Here is an 18389-nt window from a genome sequence, read left to right as displayed (position 1 = left end):
AACCTGCCCCCTGCTGGGCGAGACCTGCCAAGAGGAGGGACGACTGGGGACAGTCGTACGCGTGGTTCCTAGACACAGCCCAGCGACGAGGACGTGGGCGCAGCCTCCACGGGAGACTTTCTGCCCCGCTGGTTCCCACAGGCCTTGCCCGGCCTCGCCCGCCGCCAGCTCCGACGCAGAGGGGCGGCCCAGACCGCAGCCCGGCGGGGGCCGCTGGCCGCGTCGGCATCAAGCCGCCCTGCGGGGGGTCTTCTTCCTTTGGCCTTCATCCTCTTTGTTCAGCTTATTGTGGGGACAAACTGGGGGGCCGCCCGCAGCCTGGCCTGGCACCTGATCCCAGGGAGCCTGGGTGACTGCTCCATGCCTCAGTTTACCCACCGGAGAATGAGGATGAAAACACCGCCTCGCAAGGAGGTCGATGGATGAAGCAAACGTGGGCCGGCAGGGGGAGAGGAGGTGCCGGTCCAGCCCGGCACGGGTTTGGGGGGACTGGCCAGAGCTTTCACGGGGCGCGTCCTGAACAAATACTTCGAAGGGCCGTGTAGGCCTCGTTCTCCTCCCCAGGAAGACGCCTCAAGGCTCGTCCGGTCGTCCCCGGTACTGGTGTCCACCGGAAGCTCAAAGGTGACTTTAATTGGAAATGGGGCCTTTGCAGATGACATTCAGATGAGGGCGCCCTGGCTTAGACTGGGCCCTGAGCCTGGTGACTTGTGTCCTCATAGGAAGAGGAGGGACCCTCAGACACGGGAGAGGACACATGGTGACATTAGACAGACCGGGGTGATGCCACCACAAGCCCGGGAGCACCTGGAGCCACCGGGAGCTGGAAGAGGCGGGAAGGAGCCTCGCCCGGCGCTGCTGACACCGACCCCAGACTTTTGGCCTCCGGACCGAGAGCAAATCTCTGGTATAAGCACCCAGCGCGTGGGCTTGGTTATGGCTGCCCCTGGACACTCGCCCGTCCCGCCGCCCGGTGTGTCGGCTTTGTCTGCTGTGAGGCAGGGTGACCCTCACCCACACGGGGGTACTCTCCTGAGGGAACGGAGTGATTCAGGCCAACGCCCAGCACGGGGGCGGGGAGGGGGTGTGTGAGCAGCAGCCGTGTGGCGATCACGTATCGACAGCCACCACCCTGAAGTAGCCTCCTCTAATCCCCACAGCGGCCTGGGGCACAGGGGTCGGCGGGGGCGCCTCGTGCCCATCTCACAGGCTGGCAAACTGAGGCTCGGCGAGACTTCGAGGCTGCATTCGACGCCTGGTGGGTCTGAGCCCGGCACTCGAGCACAAGCCCTATGCCCTTCACCTGTACCCGCCTCGGCCCGTGCACCACCCCCAGCCACAGGCCACCCCGCCCTCGCTCAGCCGGCCCACGTGCAGGCAGCCCCAGGCCCCGGCACCAGCTGGCACCACTGACTGCCCGACGTGGCTCTGCCATAATTTCTATGAGCCTCACAGACCGCAAAGGTCGGAAGACCCCTTGGACAGGGCTGGGGGTCTGGGGCTCCTGGCGGGGGCACCGGAGACCCGTGCAGACTTTCAGGGGTGTCTATAGACCACGTACCTGGGTTCCCACCCCCTTCCCCCAGAACTTTCTGGTTGGTGCCCCTGGCCAAGGCGCTCGTCCCATTTTGCCGCTGGAAAAGAGGCCCAAGATGGTGACTTGGAGTGGCCAGGTCACGGCTACGTTGCCACCCCAGGCTGACCACTTGTGACATCTGCCCCACGTGGTGCCAACACGGTGTGCAGGCCACTCGAGACCCCTCAAGCTGGAGTCCCTCGTTGCTGGCTAGGTTCCGCGTCTCATCCAGACACACCGGAGGCCCTGGCTGGGTGCCCAGGTGGGGGCGCGTCGGGCTGGGTGGCGGAAGCCTCCGTGCTGTATCGAATCTGACTTCACTGCGGGCGCCACCCTGCCAGTGCCCGCGAGCAGCATCCCTGGAGTTCTGGCTGGTCCGCCAGCAGCCAGTGCCCACGGCCTTCCAGACTCTCCGGCTTCAGTGCTGCCCCTGACCCCCAAAACGTTGGGAAAGTCTTCAAGAATGTGACAGGTAGAAACTGCTCTTAGATCCGACTACGGGAGGACCCTGCTTGTGGCAACGCCTGTCTGCCGGTCCCCCCATTCCTGCGCCCCCAGTGTCCCCAGCGACCTGCCTGTCCCAGCACCCTCGTACCTGTGCTCGATCTTCAGAGACAGCTTCTGGGCCGGCGGCCACAGGACAGCAGGCGCCGGTGGCTGCTCCCGGCTCCTCCCTGGCTGGCCCTACCGGCTGCCTCACCGGCCAAGGCAGACGGCAGCGGCCCGGCCAGGCCGACTGCTCAGCGGTGGCCACCACCCCCTGCTTCCTGCCCCACTTCCTCCCTGCGCCTGGGGCCAGTGGCGAGAGGCGGGTTGATCATTAGCTCCTTCCTGGACCAGCTCCAGGCCCCGGCCAGCCCCTAGGCTCTGGGGTGGAGGCCCGGGGACACCCAGGCTCTCGCCTGGCCCCTGGGATTGGGGAAGTCGGCAGCTGCCAGCCTCAGCCTGTGTTCTCTGTTCCCCTTCTACTTACTGCGCTCACCCTTACACACAGACTCGGGCACACGTGTGCGTACACACGCAGACACGCACGGGCACTCGCACGCACACACAGGTGCAGCTGCTTGCTGCTGGCCTAACTAGCGAGACACGGGACGGATGGGGGCCGGCCCACAAGCTCGCCTCCCTTCTGGGCCTTCGGGCTGGATCAGGGTCCCACCGGGGAGTCTCGGCCCCGCTCGCTGGGAGGTGGCACCCAGTCTCCTGCTGGCGCAGACCAGAAGCAGAACTAACCAGCAGTCGCCCTGCCTCCTGCCCTCGCGAGGCGCTGGCTGACGGTCCCAGCCCAGCCCTAGAATAAGAGCAGGAGGACTTTGAAACTAAGGCACTACGTGTGTTAGCTGTATCCCAATTAAAATCTTTAAAAAAAAACGAAATAAAATGAAACAGGAGGGCAGCCTTTACACACGGCCTGGTTTCACGCGCGAGTCTCGAAGGTAAGCGGTCATGTGCCTGTGTTACAGATAGGGAGACTGAGGTTCAAGGGCGTGGGACATGCCCGAGGCCAGTGACACTGGCCGATGAGCTGGAACCAGGTCTGACAGACCCTGGGGCTCCGAGGTGGCACTGCTGACACCTTATCACAGCGGGCCTGCCATGTGATGTCCCCTTACCACAGGGGGGCTGCCATGGGCACTGTAGTCCCTGGCCTCGACTAAATAGAAGCTGACCCCGGCTGTGACAACCAAGCACATGTCCAGACATTTGTCCCCTGGGGGGGCAATGTCGCCCAGGCTGAAGACCATCCCTCTAGGCTGAGCGACTTCCGGGCGACACCCCTCCCATCCACGGCCTGCCCCTTCCTCGTCCCCCACACTCCCATCCACCGGGCATTATGCGGTCACCTCTCATGTCCTCCTGCTGCCCTTGGGGCTCAGGGAGGCCTGGCACCCTGTCCTGGAGGCCCTGCGGGGCTCAGGCTCTCGCCGCCCACTTCCTCGCAGACACCTGCCGCTCCGCCCCCCACTTCCTCCTCCATCGTCTTCAGTGGTCCCAGCCCAGCCCAGCGGACAGGGGCCTCCGTCCAGCCCCCTGTCCCCCACCTCGCAGCCCTTGCACAGATAGCGCGGCCCCGCCCACGGCTCCGGGGTGGGCTCGTCCTGCACCTTCCTTGTGTGTGTGTCGAGGTGGGGGCTCTTCTGCGGGGTCCACTCTCCTGGACGAGATTGCGGTCCTCACCCAGAGGTGGGTGCCCAGCGTCATCGTGTGGCCCCCGGGACCCGCGGATGCCCACGAGGGGGCCGCATCGCCCACGCCAGGTCCTCCTCGCCCCGCTGCACACCGTGGCCTTCCAGACGCCCTCCCTGGCCTCACCCGCCCCGTTGTCTCCAGCACAGGCTGCCGATGGGCGGGAGCTGGGCCGGCCGACGATGCCCACGTCCACCCGCACGGCCTTGCAGGCCAGCTCTGCCGCGCGGGCGTTCGGCCTCGGCATCCCAGCTTGCGCAGAGAGAGTGGGTGGTGGGTGAGGGTGAGTTGGCCTGTGGTCTTGTTCTGGGCCACTCTGAGGGTTCAGCTAGGTTCCAGAATTTTCTATCAGGCTGTGCCCAGAGCGCACCACACAACCGAGCTTAGGCGTCAGCCAGTGTCCAGGCCTCTCTTGTGGCCTCTGCCCTCCAAGGCCAGGGAACGGAGCAGTCCAGACGAGCGGAGAAAGAGGGACGTGTCTGGAAGTTCGGTCCCTGGCCCAGCGCCCGCCCCACGCATGGGGCTGGCACATCCCACTGCCCAGTGGGGCCCCGGGGGGCTGGTGAGGGGTGGGCGAGGGCACCGAGGCCTCCCGCCCTAGACACCCGGCCTTGAGCATGGCCCCCGCCTCTCCTGGCCCCGGCTTCTGTCTGTGAGGTGGGGCCCCCATGCTCCGCCCGCTCCCCAGGCCCCCACGCCACGCAGATCGCGAGACGCCTGGCATCTGCTCCCTCTGTTTTGCTGGAAATGGTGTTGAGAGGGGCCCCAGACCGGCTCCACGTCCGCGAAAGGATCTGGACACACTTCCTCCCCTGGCCATTGTCCCTACGGTGGCCCGAGACCTGTATCCTGTTTGTCTCAGCAGCTGTGCTCTCGGCCCAAGGCCAGAGGGGGTTTCCAAAAGCCATCCCAACTGTACCCAGCACTCAACTCTGCACAGAGCACCTCGGTTCTGCAAGAGCACCCCAACTCTGCACATTGCGCCTGGAGTCTTCAGAATACACCCCCACACTGCATGCTGTACCCCGAACTCACAGAATGCACCCCGACATTGCAAGTCTACCCTAACCTCCTCAATGAGAGTGACCCCAACTCTGCACCCCGGGACCACAGAACACACCCCACTTTCTTTGCAAGCCTGGCCCCAACTACAACCTCACTGAGCACCCCAACTCTGCACCCCGAATCCACAGAATGCACCCCGACTCTGCACAACGCACCCTGACTTCACAGAGTGCTCCTCGATCCGCGAGCGCCGGGCTCGGCACCGCCCACCCCGGCCTCTGGAGGAAGAACATGGCCTTCCGCATGGAGCTCCCCAAACAGAGGGCCCCGCCTGGCCTGCGAGTCCCTGTGGGAGACCCTGTCGCTCCCTGGGCCTCGGTCTGCCCCTTCCTAAGTGCCGTCTGAGCTCGGCAGCCCTGAATCCCCACATGGCCGTGTCGTCTTGAAGGAAGAGTCGGGGCCTCGGGGTCAGCCAGAACACTGGGCAGGCTGGGCCTTTACCTGGTCAGCCCACTCCAGGTGTGCGGCTTGCCAAAGGCTCCCACGACCACTTCCAGGTGACAGCAGACAATGAAGCCAAGGAGAGGCCCCCTCACACTCTCCTCCTGAGGGCTGACCTGCAGCCGGCCATAGAGAGGGTCTCTGGAACGCCGGCCCCGGGCGGGCTGCGGGGTGCGCCTAACCTCCAGTCCGCAGGCTGCCGGTTCTCCCCAGCAGCCCCGGCACGGCACACGGCAAGACCTGCCTGAGCCACATCGTCACTCTGGGCAGGCGCGGCATCTGCTTTGTGTAAAGGGCCTGAGGGTGAATAGTTTGGCTTTTCCAGCCTCGGGGTAGGTCTCTGCCACAGCCCCGCCATCATGGCACGGAAGCAGACTTGGCCACCGCGAGCTAGCCGGTAGGCTGTGTGCCAATAAAACCATATTTATGAAAAAGAGGCTGGATTTGGCCCTGGGTCTGGGCGCTGCTTCTGGAGGTGGGGCGGGGGAGGTTGGTGCAGCATCTCAGGATCCCCGGCCAGGGCAGCCAGGGGGCAGATCCCTGCCACATGGAGCGGGGAGGGCTCAGGAAGAGGGCTGCGGTGGGCCCCGCACGGGGCACAAGGGACAGCGTCGAGGACCAGCTACACACCGTCTTATGCTTGAAGCCGGCTCAGGCCAGCATGATAGGGATGTGAGGCCGTGTCTCGCACCCTCCTCCATGCTCACGGCCAGAGCGAGTGTTTTCGTGAACTGATGCTTCTTGCGCAGGGGACAAGCACCGAGTAGAGAAGGGTGACGGCAGCGAGGCTGAAGGGCGGGCCTCTCGGGGACCCCGAGGCTCAGGAAGAAAAGCCCCTCGACCGAGGTCACGGGGCGCCTTCGAATCGAAGGCGACTCTGAGGGGTCGGCTCCCGGCCCAGGTCCCACCTGGTGATCATGCCCACACCTGTTCTGGCTCCAGGCCAAGCAGTGACCCCCATCTTTCCTGGCCTCTGGTGCAAGGACTATGAGATGAAGGTGTGGCCTGGCTCTACGAAGTTGCCCAGAGAGACAAAGGGACAAAGACGCCACCAAACCTTCCGCCCAGCACATTCCTGAGCCCCACCCAGGTCTAAGGGGCTGCAGGAGGGAATCCGCCAGGGGCGCCGTTCTGGGCGGCTTCCTCCACACCCAGGTCTGAGCAAGGACGTGTCTTAGGACAGACACCACTGGCCTGCAGCCCACCACCGGCTGCCTCTGGACAGCACGGAAAGTCTGGAACCGGGCCCGTGCCGAGCGAGGGCTGCGTGTTTGTTACGCGGGCCTCGGCAGCTGAAACCACCACATCATGGACGAGCAGAGCGCTGGGCCCCGTGGTGGCGGGAACCGCTCTTTGCAAAACAAAGATACCAGAACCAAACAGGCCTTTCAGATGACTGATGGCTGCCCCAAGCCAGGTCACAGGCCCTCAGGAAGCGGTCAGCAGTTCCGGGCCTGGGCCGGCACCGAAGATGCCCCCCACCCCGGCCTCACTTGGCCTCGGTCATCCGCCTGTCCGGCAGGCGTCGGGGAATGGCTGACTCTGCACAAGGGCGAGCTGACCGGGTGCCTGGGCGTTTGTACCAAGGATGCCCCCAGAAAGTACTGCTTCATCTGGGGAAGTGGGGCAGCCAGCGGGGTGGGGCTTTGGGAAGAGGGGCGCTGCCTCCCAACACCCCGAATAATGGCCCTTGGGCACTGGGAGGAAGTTGGTCAGAAAGGCATAAAGGCTGTTTTCACGGCCCGCAGAGGGCACAAGGCCCCGGCTGGTGTGTCCTCCTTGTCACGTCTCCCACCATGGGCAGGCCTGAGGTCACGGGGTGACTGGGAGGGGTGCACAGAGCAGACAGAGCAGAAGGTCCCAGAGGAGGAGGCATGACGTGAGCCTTTTTCCTTGGAAGCCTGAGGACTCACTCCAGCTCACAGACGAGCCCAGGGACACCTCGACCCCCAGGGCCCTCGCTCCCAGAGCCCCGACATTCCTGATCCAGGGTGCGGGGCCCCCGCTGGAAGTCTGGACATCCTCAGGAGCCCAGTCACCAGAGGTGGACCTGAGCTTGGCTTGTGCAGCGTTAACCCAGGAGGACACACGTACGCTCCCCAAAGGCCTCGCGGGGGAGGGAATGGCCTCCGGCCGGGCCCATCTCCCCGGAAACCAGGCCCAGGTCACGGCAGGCTGGCTGAGGCAGAAGGGCGCATGGGACCATCCACAGGCCTTTCCGGTGTCCCCCGGTGCCAGGACCTGGGTGACGCTGTCCATCCCGGGCTGCTGTGGCAGGTTAGGGGTGCAGCCCCTCTGCTCTCTCCCCCAAGGACCTCCAGAGCCTCTACGGGGGTGTCCTACATCCTGCCCTCCGCCTCCACTCGTCCTGCACGCCCCGACTGCCCTCCGTCAAGGCCACCAGCACCCTCCGTGCCGCTAAATGCCGCGGTCGCTTCCCTGGCTGCATCTCGCCGGCCCCTCGGCTGTCACTCCCGCCCAGCCAGCCATTCCTCTCGATGAGAGGGCACAGGTCCGGGATTTCTAGAACCATCTGCTCATACTGACAACCTAAGATGCCACCTCAGACCTGAGGGCAGAGCCGGCACCTCTGGGCTTCCCCCTGGAGCGGGACTGGACAACCGTCCCTGGCTGCCCACCCACCTCTCTCCCCATCCTCAACCTCGGGAACCAGCTCCTTCCCTTCCCCCACCCGTCCACTTCGAAGCCCCCAGCGCCCCTCTCCACGGGCGGCCTCCAGTCCCCAGCTTTGCACATCGCTCTCCCTGGCGACCTCCTCCAGGCTCTGACCTTGCTCAGTCTAAGCCTGCGGGTCCCCCGGAGGCACTAGCTCCTTCCAAGGCCTTCGCTGACTGTGGACGAGGCGGCCTTCCCCGGCCCCTGAGGCCATGAGCACGTCCGTGCTAGAGCTGGGGTCTCCGTCTAGGCTGCCGCTTGGTTACCTCGAGAGGCACCTCGAGAGGACCCCACAGCTAAAAGTTCCTCCAGGGCACTGATGGGGCGCTCTGCAAGTGTTTGTTGAATGACTAGCAAACAGAGGCCCCGGCAGTGGGGAAGTGAGCCGCCCAATCCCCGCGGGAGGCTGAACAGGAGCCGTGTGGGCAGATCCTACCTCTCCCAGACGTGCAGAAGGGGCAGACCCCTGAGTGACCCGCACCACCGGTCAGGCAAAGTCACACGTGACTCTGGCCCTTTGCCTCTGTCCGGTTTCCCACCGCACACTGTCTTCCTGGCTCTCCAGGGAGGCAGCTGTGTGGGAGGGAGTCACGAGGGCCTGAGCTGGGCGTGGGCCCCAGGGACATCTCTGGACCTTGTTTAGTGAGACCTGTTGGGAGGGGGCGGGGTGAGCAGGGCCTGGCTGCAGCTCTCTCCGCCCCTCTGACTGGAATGCCGGAGAGATGGGGCAGGGTCACGGCCTCATCGGTGGGCCCCCCGGGCAGCAGCCCCTGGTCGCCGAGGTCCAGACTTACCAGCCCAACTCTGTGCCGGGCCCAGGGCAGGACACCCCCGGGGATGTGCATGAATCAGGTGGCCCTGTCCCCAGAGCACTCGGCCTTGTGGCAACAACAGCCGAGGACACAGGTGGAGGAGGGCTGGCTAGGTCTTGTGTAAAAGGTACTTCAGCGGGGATTCGTCTGCTGTTTTTCTCCGTCCTTTTAATTTTTAACAAAAAATGTGCTGCTCGTTTCGGTCCAGAGCCAGGCTGGACTCCGGCCACTCTGCCGGCAGCTGTTTTCAGCTGAACTGCGCCTGAGAAGTTGACCCCTTTGCGATGTCAGAGACCAGCGAACAGTGAGGGCCAGGGGCGGACGGTTCTTGTCTGTCTGTTGCCTTAAAGTATACGATGAATCTCTCCCCTGAGTCACCTCCTGGCTCAGCAGCACCCAGCATCTGTCAGCGCACCCTGGGTGGCTGCAGAGAGCAGTGCGGGGGCCAATCCAAGGGCAGGTTACCAGCCAGCGCCCATCAAACCACCCCCCGCGTGCGCCCTCTGACCAGCAGCCCCACCCCCGGGAACTGGCTCTGCAGACGCCTGCCCGCCTCCGCGATGGCACGGTGACAAGGGCGTGGACACTCAGCATAACAGCGACACCTTGGACGTAACCCAGGTGTCAAGTCAATCACGCTCCAGCTGCGCGCCAGGCAGCGTGGGCCGTGATAAGGAAGGAGGCAGCTCTCGGCGCCGACGGGAGGGTGTCTGAGGCTTGAGCCGCTGAGCACGTGTGCGCTGTGCTACCTTTGCCGCGCTAAAGGGGCTTAGAACACGGCCCTGCGTGCCGCGTCTGTGAGGAGAAGCCGGGGCAGGGGACGAGCCGAATGGCGGCGGGGGCCGAGGAGGGGCGGGGGTCTGTAAGGCGGAGAACCTCTTCTGTGGGATGCTGAGACGCTGGAGACATGACACGCCGCACTTGTCAAAAGACCCTGAACTTCACAGCGCAAAGCGTGGACCTTACGTGTGCAAATGAGGCAAGTTTTAGGAGGACAGGGGAATCCCCGGAGGGACGCAGAGTGTGACCAAACGGTGAGCGGGGTGCCAGCCGCGTGAAACAGCCTCACTGCCTGAGCAGCTCGGACGGTGCTGGACTCTGCGAGACTGAAGGCAGCAGCCTCGCACGCGTGCCCCGGGCTCAGCCTCCCCACGGGGACCGGTTACCAACGCTTTACTTTTGTGCCCGGTTAGACAGCCAGCCGTTAAGTAGATGGACGGGAGAAGCCGGCTACATCACTGTCAGAGCAGTGACGGGCTTTGGGAAGACGTCAACGAGACGGGGCTGGAACGGTCTGCGTGGTGATGGGTCAGAGCTGGAGACGTCACCGTGGATTCATACTCAGGTTACACACAGAGGTGCTCACTAGATACGTGTGTACACGTGGGTTAGGTACACATGTATCCATGTAATTCACAGTTCACTTAATATAGACACTCATGTTGCCTGTAGAGAGACTTATCAGATATGTGTTCACACATCCATAGGTCGTATACGCATGCTCACAGATATGTATATATCCGTGGACCGGTATACTTACAGATGCGCGCATATTCATAGGTCGGTGTACTTTATACTTATAGATCCAGGTATATGCACGGGTTGGTATACACACTTATATCTCTGTACTCTGTCAGCTGAGAGGTCCTTAAAGAAAAGATACCAGGTAGCAACAAGCACACTCCGAGCACAGAGAGACCTTGGTCTCTAAGACCATTCTTTGACACCGGAAATGAGGACTTGGAGAAATGACCGATTCTAGGGCTGGGCCAGGAAATGTGGACAATCGGCCTGGATGTAGAGCCGGAAAAGTAGGGAAGTAACAAATGAAATGAATGAATGAATGAATGAATGAACGAACGAATGAATGAACGAACAAAATCCCACAGTGACGGAATACGTCAAAGGGACCCAGGAGCCAACTGAAAGGGCTCCCAGTGGCCAAGGCAGGAAAAAATCTGAGTGACCAAATTAAGTACATTAGATAATAACCCAAAGTAGAAAACAAATCCATGTCTATCTGATATAAATAAGTGATTGGGCAAATAAATTAACAAGGGAGGAAAAAAACAGACCTCCCATGCAGAAATCAAGATAATTTACGTAGATACTCGCCCCCAAGGCGGGGAGCCGGCCCCCCATCCTCAGGCGTGGCTGTGCACGGTGACCGCCTCCCCAGGGGGATGGTGTGGAGGGGGAAGAGAGGGCCTGCCCGGGGACCAACACGACGACCTCGGCCAGGTCCACCTCACAGTGACAGGTCAGTGACAGGTTGTGCGGACAGCATGTGCCCTTGACCTCGGGGCGGGAGGGGCACGTCACCTCTGTGGTCTTCCTCCCAAGAGCCATAACCCCTCTACTCATGAGAAGGTCATCAGAAAAATCCCAGTTGAGGGACAGTCTACAAAATACTTGACCAAGACATCTAAAATGAAAAAAAAAAAATCACCAAAAACGAGAGAAGTCTGAGACGCTGTCACAGCCCAGAGCGGCCTGTGGAGACGTGACGACCGGGTGTCATGGGACGTCCCGGATGGGATCCTGGGGCGGGAAGAGGACATTAGGTCAGAACAAAGGAAAGCCGAATCAACTATGGACTTGATCTAATAACGGATCGATACTGGTCCGTTAGGTGAGGCAAATGCCGTAGGAACGTAACGTTTCCAGCATGGGAGACCCGGTGGGGGCGAGAACTCTGTGCTGCCTTCACGACCGTTTTGTAAATCAAAACTATTCTAAAAAAAAAATCAAGCCTGTTTTTTAGAAGTCCCAGTGAGGCAGAACACACCCCGTGTGTGCAGAGAGGACCTGCAGGTGCCAACACAGCAAGGGCACACCATGCCCCAAGGGACCCAGGCCAGGCCCGGACCCCGCTGCCCAGGGCGACGTCCCAGGCTTGGTCAGCCCGGAAGCCAGTCTGTGCCACCCCAGGCACACCAGGCCGCTTGGGGCAGAGCCCGCTGTCCTCACCATCCCTGAAGCACGGGGACATGAGGCGGGTCTTTGGGAGATGTGGGGCCCCCCTCTGTAAACGGAGGGTGGGAGCAGACCCCTCTGAGGGTCACCTGAGAACCTTGTGAACAAACCCTGCTTGGGACCACGTGGGGAGAGGGTTCCCGCAGACCCTGGGGCGGGGGGGAGGGCCACCAAGCCCGCAGTGCACCCGGAGACTCTGAGGCCCAGAGCACCGTGGCCTTGCCCGTGGTTAGAGCTGCCAGGGGCCCAGGACCCTGGGGCAGAGCCTGTCCTCCTGGCCGGTCCCCCACCCCTGTCCCCATCGGCCTTCCCTGCCCCAAGCCCACGCTCAGGCCCGCCCTGAGGGGAGGGGGCGTTCCGGGGGCTACCGGGACTTTGGCCCCAAGAAGCTGGGCTGGGAGGGGGCAGACGTCCAGGGCGGCGGGGTAGCGTTAGAGGGAGGGAAGGCCAGACCGGCCGGGCCCCAGGCCACGGCTCCTGCCCCTCTCCAGGGTCACGGCACTGCCCCTAGCAAGACACCCTCACTTCGCGGACGGGGAAACAGAGGCTCAGTGGGGCCCAGACACTCAGCGGGGCCCAGAAACTCAGCAAGTATCAGAACCCCCGGTGCCGCTGCCCTGTGGGCCCCACGAGGCCCCCGACCCTTGGGCGGCATCTTCCCACTTAAACTGCCACCTGACGACGTCCAGCTTCACTGCCAGTTCTCACCCCTTTGCTCAGAAGGGACACCAGGCTGGCCCTCCCTTGGCCACCTGAGCCCCAGCCTGAAGTGGCGCTGCCCTGCTGCTCCCTGGCTAGACCAGTTATGGGGTGCACTCCCCATGCACACCCTTCCCGGGCCCCGCCTGTCCGACAGATGACCCTGAGCCTAGGGCTCAGGCCCGCAGTGTGGGAACAGCACCCCCCGGGCAGCCCCAGCCCGGGGGTCTAGAACTTACCCTGTTGGGGTGCAGACTCCCCAGGGGAGGGCACGGGAGAGGCTCCCCAGGGCCTCTCGGGACGATCTCCGTCACACAGCTCCCAGCCCGTGGGGGGGCAGGATGGTGCATGTTTCCCGTGAGGCCGGCCTTCCAGGTTCCAATCAGGTGGCCTGAGCAGTTGGCCGGGGTCATTGGCTGCGCCCTCGGCTGGCCCGCCCCACCAGGAAGGGGCCAAGTCTCCCTTTGACCTTCCTTCCTCCTCCTTATCGGCCATCCATCGGAAGTGTCGGCCGTCCCGGTCAGCTTAGCTTTCTGAGCGCAGGGAGGCGGGGCCGGGGCAGGTGGGCTGGCTTGCTGGGCGCAGGAGCTGGGCTCCCAGGCTCCACCTGGCATGCAGGGGGCTTTGGAGACGCCTGGGAACGGTCAGAGAGGAGCAAGGCTGGCCCTTGGACAGCTGCTGGGGCCTCCCCCACGGCCGGGCTGAGGACAGCTGGCCACTCTGGCCTGGGCCTGGTACGCCCCTGGCCAAGGCGTCCAGCGAACAGCTCCTGAGTACCTGCCGGGTGCTGGGCCAGCGGGGGGCCTGCCGGGGTCGGCAAAGGTGTGTAGGGTCTCTGTGTGGTGTTCAGAGAGGCTGGGCACGGAGCAGGCACCTGTCCACCTGCCAGGCCGCTGGAACCTCCGTGCCGCTGGGCTCCCCACACCTGGACCTGTGGAGGGGCGCGGGAGGCAGTCTCACGCTGCTCCTTCTCCCTAATTTTGATGGGCTCAGGATTCAGCCAGGAAGCGGGAGGCCTCCTCGATGTGGACGACGAGATGTGTGAATCGTCTGGCCTCGGGGACCGACTATACAGAGCCCGGAATTCACTTAAAAACAAACGAATCCCCTAAACCTAAACTCATTGTCTTATCCCTTTAAAGGTCATTTTAGAAATCTCGCTTAAAAAGAATAAAGCCGAGTGAGCCTCCCTTCCCAGCCACGGCCCCACGGGGCTGGCCAGGCCACCCCATGAGCCCGGAGAGGGCCGTTTTCAAGGCAGGCTTTCTCCGGCGTGGAGGCGAGTGATGCAATGAAGAGGAGGTGGCCCCGAGGGGCTGGCGGGACCCGCGGTAAGCCGGAAGCGCCTAGAAAATGAGCCTGTGCGGATAGGCCAGATCCCCGGGCAGCAAACGGGGTGTGTTAAACAGACACCGGGCCGGTCAGTTTCCTCCAGCCCAGAGGACACCTAATTGGACAAAGAAGAAAGGCCGAGACCTGCGGGCTGGGTGGGGACAGGCTGGGTGGGGACAGGCCTGTGACTCCATCAGCAGCTTTACACATGAAAAGCAGGCTGGGCCACACCCCAAGGCCACAGGAGCTTGGCTCTGACGTGGTCGCAGGAGCCGTCCTCACCGCGGGCCCTCTGCGAGGTGTCCATCCAGCCCAGGGGCCAGTAGGAACGTGCCAGACAACCACTGTTGCTGGTGGCAGAATACACGGTGACTCTGTGAAAATATTTTCAACTATTTTCCAAGGCCCAAGGAAGGGATTTCGAAACATCGGGATGATGGCCGCCTGTTTTTGCTTTTGGAAATGCTCTTTAGAGGAAAAAAATTGGACAGAATACAGAATGCTGGCTGTGGTCATCGCAGTGACGCAGCCGGGTGACAAATGTTTGCTGTGCTCTTTCTGTATTTTCTGGGTGTGTCACGTTTATAACCAGAAGATGGTTATTTTTGTAATCAGAAAAAACGCGGTCAGCGTGGTAATAAAAGCCATCTTTTGGGTGTGAGTTACTAAATGTAAGTGTTTACGAGCAGGTTTACGAGCCCAGGGATGGGCACATGAGGCTGCAGCCCCCCAAACTCCGACTCCTGGGTGGTTCTGGACCTCTGGTTCCACCCCACCCCATCTTCAATTCTTGGGGTGTTGTCACCTGCTCGTGTGTGTCTCCCTCCAAGCCCCGGGAGCCCTGGGCGGGGGGCTAGGGGGTGCAGGGAGCAGGGACTTTGAACAAGCCCCTCCCCCTCCCTAGACAGCGGCATGAGGCCAGCTCCCTGCAGGGCCCAGGTTCCCACACTCAGTCCAAATCCAGAGGAGCAGCTCTGCCCACCACTGCCCTCTGGTGGAAAATAGGAAGACTGACCACAAAGCACCAGCCGTGATCCCTGGGACGGGCGCTGGGCTGACCCCAGTGGGCGACCTGGAGTGCCCGGTGGACGACGCATGCCTATAATCACCCCCTCCGTAGAAAAGAGGGGCGTGGCTGTCCCAGGAAGCGATGGGTCCCCCTGGCTCTCCCCGCTTGCCGGATCCCCGATTCTTAACCCTATAGTAGCGTTATCAACGCAAGAACGTCCCGCCTGAGAAAAAGTCTTGTAAGAGTTTATTTGACCCAAACTGATGACGATCGCCAGGAAGCCGAATCTTCACGGATTGAGATTTGGAGAATGGCGTTCTGCAGCTCGTTTTATCCATTAGAATGAAAGGAGGAGACGTAGTGGGGTTCGTGACATCCGGGGGGTAGATTAGGGGGCTGGAGGAAGCAAAGCGGGGAAGCTCTGGGACTGGAGACGAAGCAGACAGAGAGATGGCACCTCTGTCCCCTGGCGGGTGAAGGGTAGTAATATTTGCAGCACAGAGAGATGGCATTGGGGGCAAAACAACGAGAGGGTCCGCGGTCCCCTGCTCTGGTGCGGAGGTCGTGCCTTCGAGGGGTCTGCAAAAGAAAATGACTCCAGCATTTCCAAGGTCTGTCACCTTAGATGCACTGGACAACAGACAACTTCAAAGCCAAAGACTGACCTTTGTCAAGGACGCCGCAGGCCTGGCACGGGACTGCCCGCGTGACCAGTTTTAGGAACTTTTAGGCTCAGAGCACCGTGCGTGGTGACTGTCAGGCCCCGGGTTTGTAGGTTTTTCATCCACAGTGGGAATAACTTAATGAGGCCCCTCGTTCCTAAAACCAGGCTGGGCTGGTAGGCGGGGCGGGAAAGGCTCTGGGTTCGCAGTCACAGGCGAGGCTCGAGACCACCTTCCTGATTGTCACCGCAGACGGGAGCGGCTTCAGGACAGTGTAGCTCTTGCGGGGACTTTTCCACCCCTGAGACAGAGACCTTTCCCCGCCACACGGCAAAGCCGGGTCACAGAGCATTGGGAGGTGATGAGCCACGTCCCCCAATCGGCCTGGGGGTCTGCTGGCAACGGGGCCAGAGGCTCAGGACAAGAGCCGGTGTCACTGTCAGCGACTGTCTCTGAGTTCCCTGCTGGGTGTGCACCCAAGTTGTCATCGACAGGTGGGGACACGGGACATTGGGGTCACGTGGCTAGGAGAGTCCAGAGTCCGGTGGGTTCTGGCCCTGCCGGGGCCCTGGGCCCGGGTGACCCAGTTTCTCTGGGCCTCGGTTTTCCTCTCTCCCACTGGGAGCCCCTACGCCCGAGCTTTCCTCCAGGCCCCTGTGGCAGGGGTGATGCCAGGCTGAGCTGTGTCCACCCCCCACCCCCAAATATTACGCTCACTTCCCAACCCTGGAACACGCGAACAGGGAAGCAGGGTCTTCACAGATGGAGATGACCATCCTGCTCGGTTAGGGCGGGCCCTGAATCCAAGGGCCGGAGACGGAGGCCCTGGCAGAGGCTGGCGCGGTGCCGTCGCAGGCCGAGGATGGCCGGGAGGCCCCAGAAGCCGGAGAGAGAGGGAGGGCCCGTCCCCAGAGCCCGGCCTGCCGCCGCCTCGGTTTCAGACGCCTGGGGTCTGGAGCAGGTGGAGAACGGGGGTCTGCTGTCTACGCCCCCCAGTTCGCTGTACATTGTTGCTCATCCAATGGCGGCTCCTCCCAGGCGGCTCGTCTGCCTCTCATCCCAGGCACCCCGGGGGCCCAGCCCAGCTCTTCCTCTCGGTTTCTCTGTTCCAGCCTGGGGCCTGGTCTCCAGGAAGCGGTCAGCAAGCGCCTGGCCTCACCTCCGAGCGGGCTCTTCTCTGCTCCCCACTTCTCCCGTTGCCCCTACATCCCCAGTCCGTTTCTGCTGTGCGAGCACAAACTTTAATTCCGAGAACGGCTTCTTTGACCAGCAGCCCAGACGCCTGGTCCTGTGCGGTGGGCATCCCTTCCAGAATCAGGCCCGCGCGTTCTGCTTCACGCCGTCCCTTGTAACGGGCCACCACGCGCGGTCCTCTGTGACGGCCAGACGTTGCCGAGTCTGCGACCGCTCGGCTAGAATAACGGGATAGACTCGGCCGCCGTGGAGAATCCATTACAGGTACCTCAAGCCAGCGCCTGTCCCCTTCCCATGGTACCCGGAGAATCCAGGTGCGCGATGGCGAAGCCGGCCTGAATTAGCTGAGTGACCCGCGTCTGAGAGACGGAGGCTCCGAGGTGTGAGTCATGTGTTATTTTGGCCCTGGTTTCACATGGCATGGTTTAAATTATTGAGTGGTTGGAAAGATCCCACAATGAAATCATCCTTCGTTTGTCTCTCCCTTTGGCTGTGAAGTAAACCAATTTGTCGGCTGTATTTGGAGGTGAAGGAAGGACAGGGGAACCTGCGGTTTGGGGCGAGAATGCCCCGAGGGGCCCTGGGACATGCTGTCGGCTTCCGCCAGCCACCGTGTGCCTGTGGCCAGCACGGTGGGTTTTCGGGGTGACATCTTTCTAGACCGGGCCCCAGTGAGCCCAGCCACACTGTGTGCCTCATGGTGGAAATACTTCGAGGGAGGCCTCAGCGGACCCAGGGCGAGGTCAGATGTGGGGAAGGGGCTCAGGGGGTCTGAGCTTGTCCCTTTTGGTTTGTTGAGTGAGGGGCGTCAGAGGGTACTACAGAGTGGGGGGGGCACCGATCCCGCAGCCCACTGGCTGCTCCCCTCTGTGCTGGAGACCCCAGGATGCCATGGAGACCCCAGGATGCCATGGAGACCTCAGGATGCCATAGGGACCCCTGGATGTCAAGGAGATCTTGAGATGCACTGGAGACCCTGGCATGAGCTGGACCCGGTTCCTCTTGGGACATCTGGTGTCCAGTGCAGGAGCCGGGCAGGAGACAGATGACGAGACTGTGGAATGATGCGGCAGTGACAGTCAAGGTCTCGGGGAGCAGAGGTGTGGCCCCTGGCTTGGCTGGGGAACAGGGGGCTTCTCCAAGGAGGGCGTCTGCAGCGAAGTCCAGAGGGTGGGGCTGAGCTCACCAGGTGAGGGTGACAGCCGGGGGCAGAGATCGGTGTGGTTCGGATCTGGGGTGGGGGGCCTCTCGCCTCATCACCCCGCCTCCCCAATGCCCCGGGGAGGTGATCGCGAGCCGGGAAAGGCACTGTGCCACGGGCTCTCTCTCCAGAAGGGCCTGGGGTGCGTTCCAGCTCCTCCACTCGGTGACAGTTTCCATTTGGGTGAAGGCCTCGGTTTCCCTGTCAAAGGGGACGACGGGGATAATGGCGTGGAGCCTCGCTGTGGCCACTTGCCTCGCCTGGCTTGGCCCTGGGCCTCCATCTCAGGTGCAGATTCATACTCACCCATGGCTCTGGCCCCACAGGGGTTAGACAAGACCCCCACCCCCAATCCAGCCTCTTCTGGCCCAAGTAAGCAGCCCCTGCCCATGCGTCGCTGGCTTCTTTCCCTCCCGGCCTCTCCTGCACCGGCCCCAAGAAACCGCCGGCACCCCCACCTGCCCCAGGCCAGGCGAGGTCAGCACGGAGTCCGTCCAGCCCTCCCCAGCCCCGCTCTGCCACTCTGCACTTCCCAATACCTCCGTGCCCCCCTAAAGGG

This window comes from Pteropus medius, unplaced genomic scaffold, assembly GCF_902729225.1.
Source record: "Pteropus medius unplaced genomic scaffold, Ma_sr-lr_union100, whole genome shotgun sequence".
In the NCBI taxonomy this organism is placed as follows: Eukaryota; Metazoa; Chordata; class Mammalia; order Chiroptera; family Pteropodidae; genus Pteropus; species Pteropus medius.
This window is presented reverse-complemented; position numbering follows the sequence as displayed.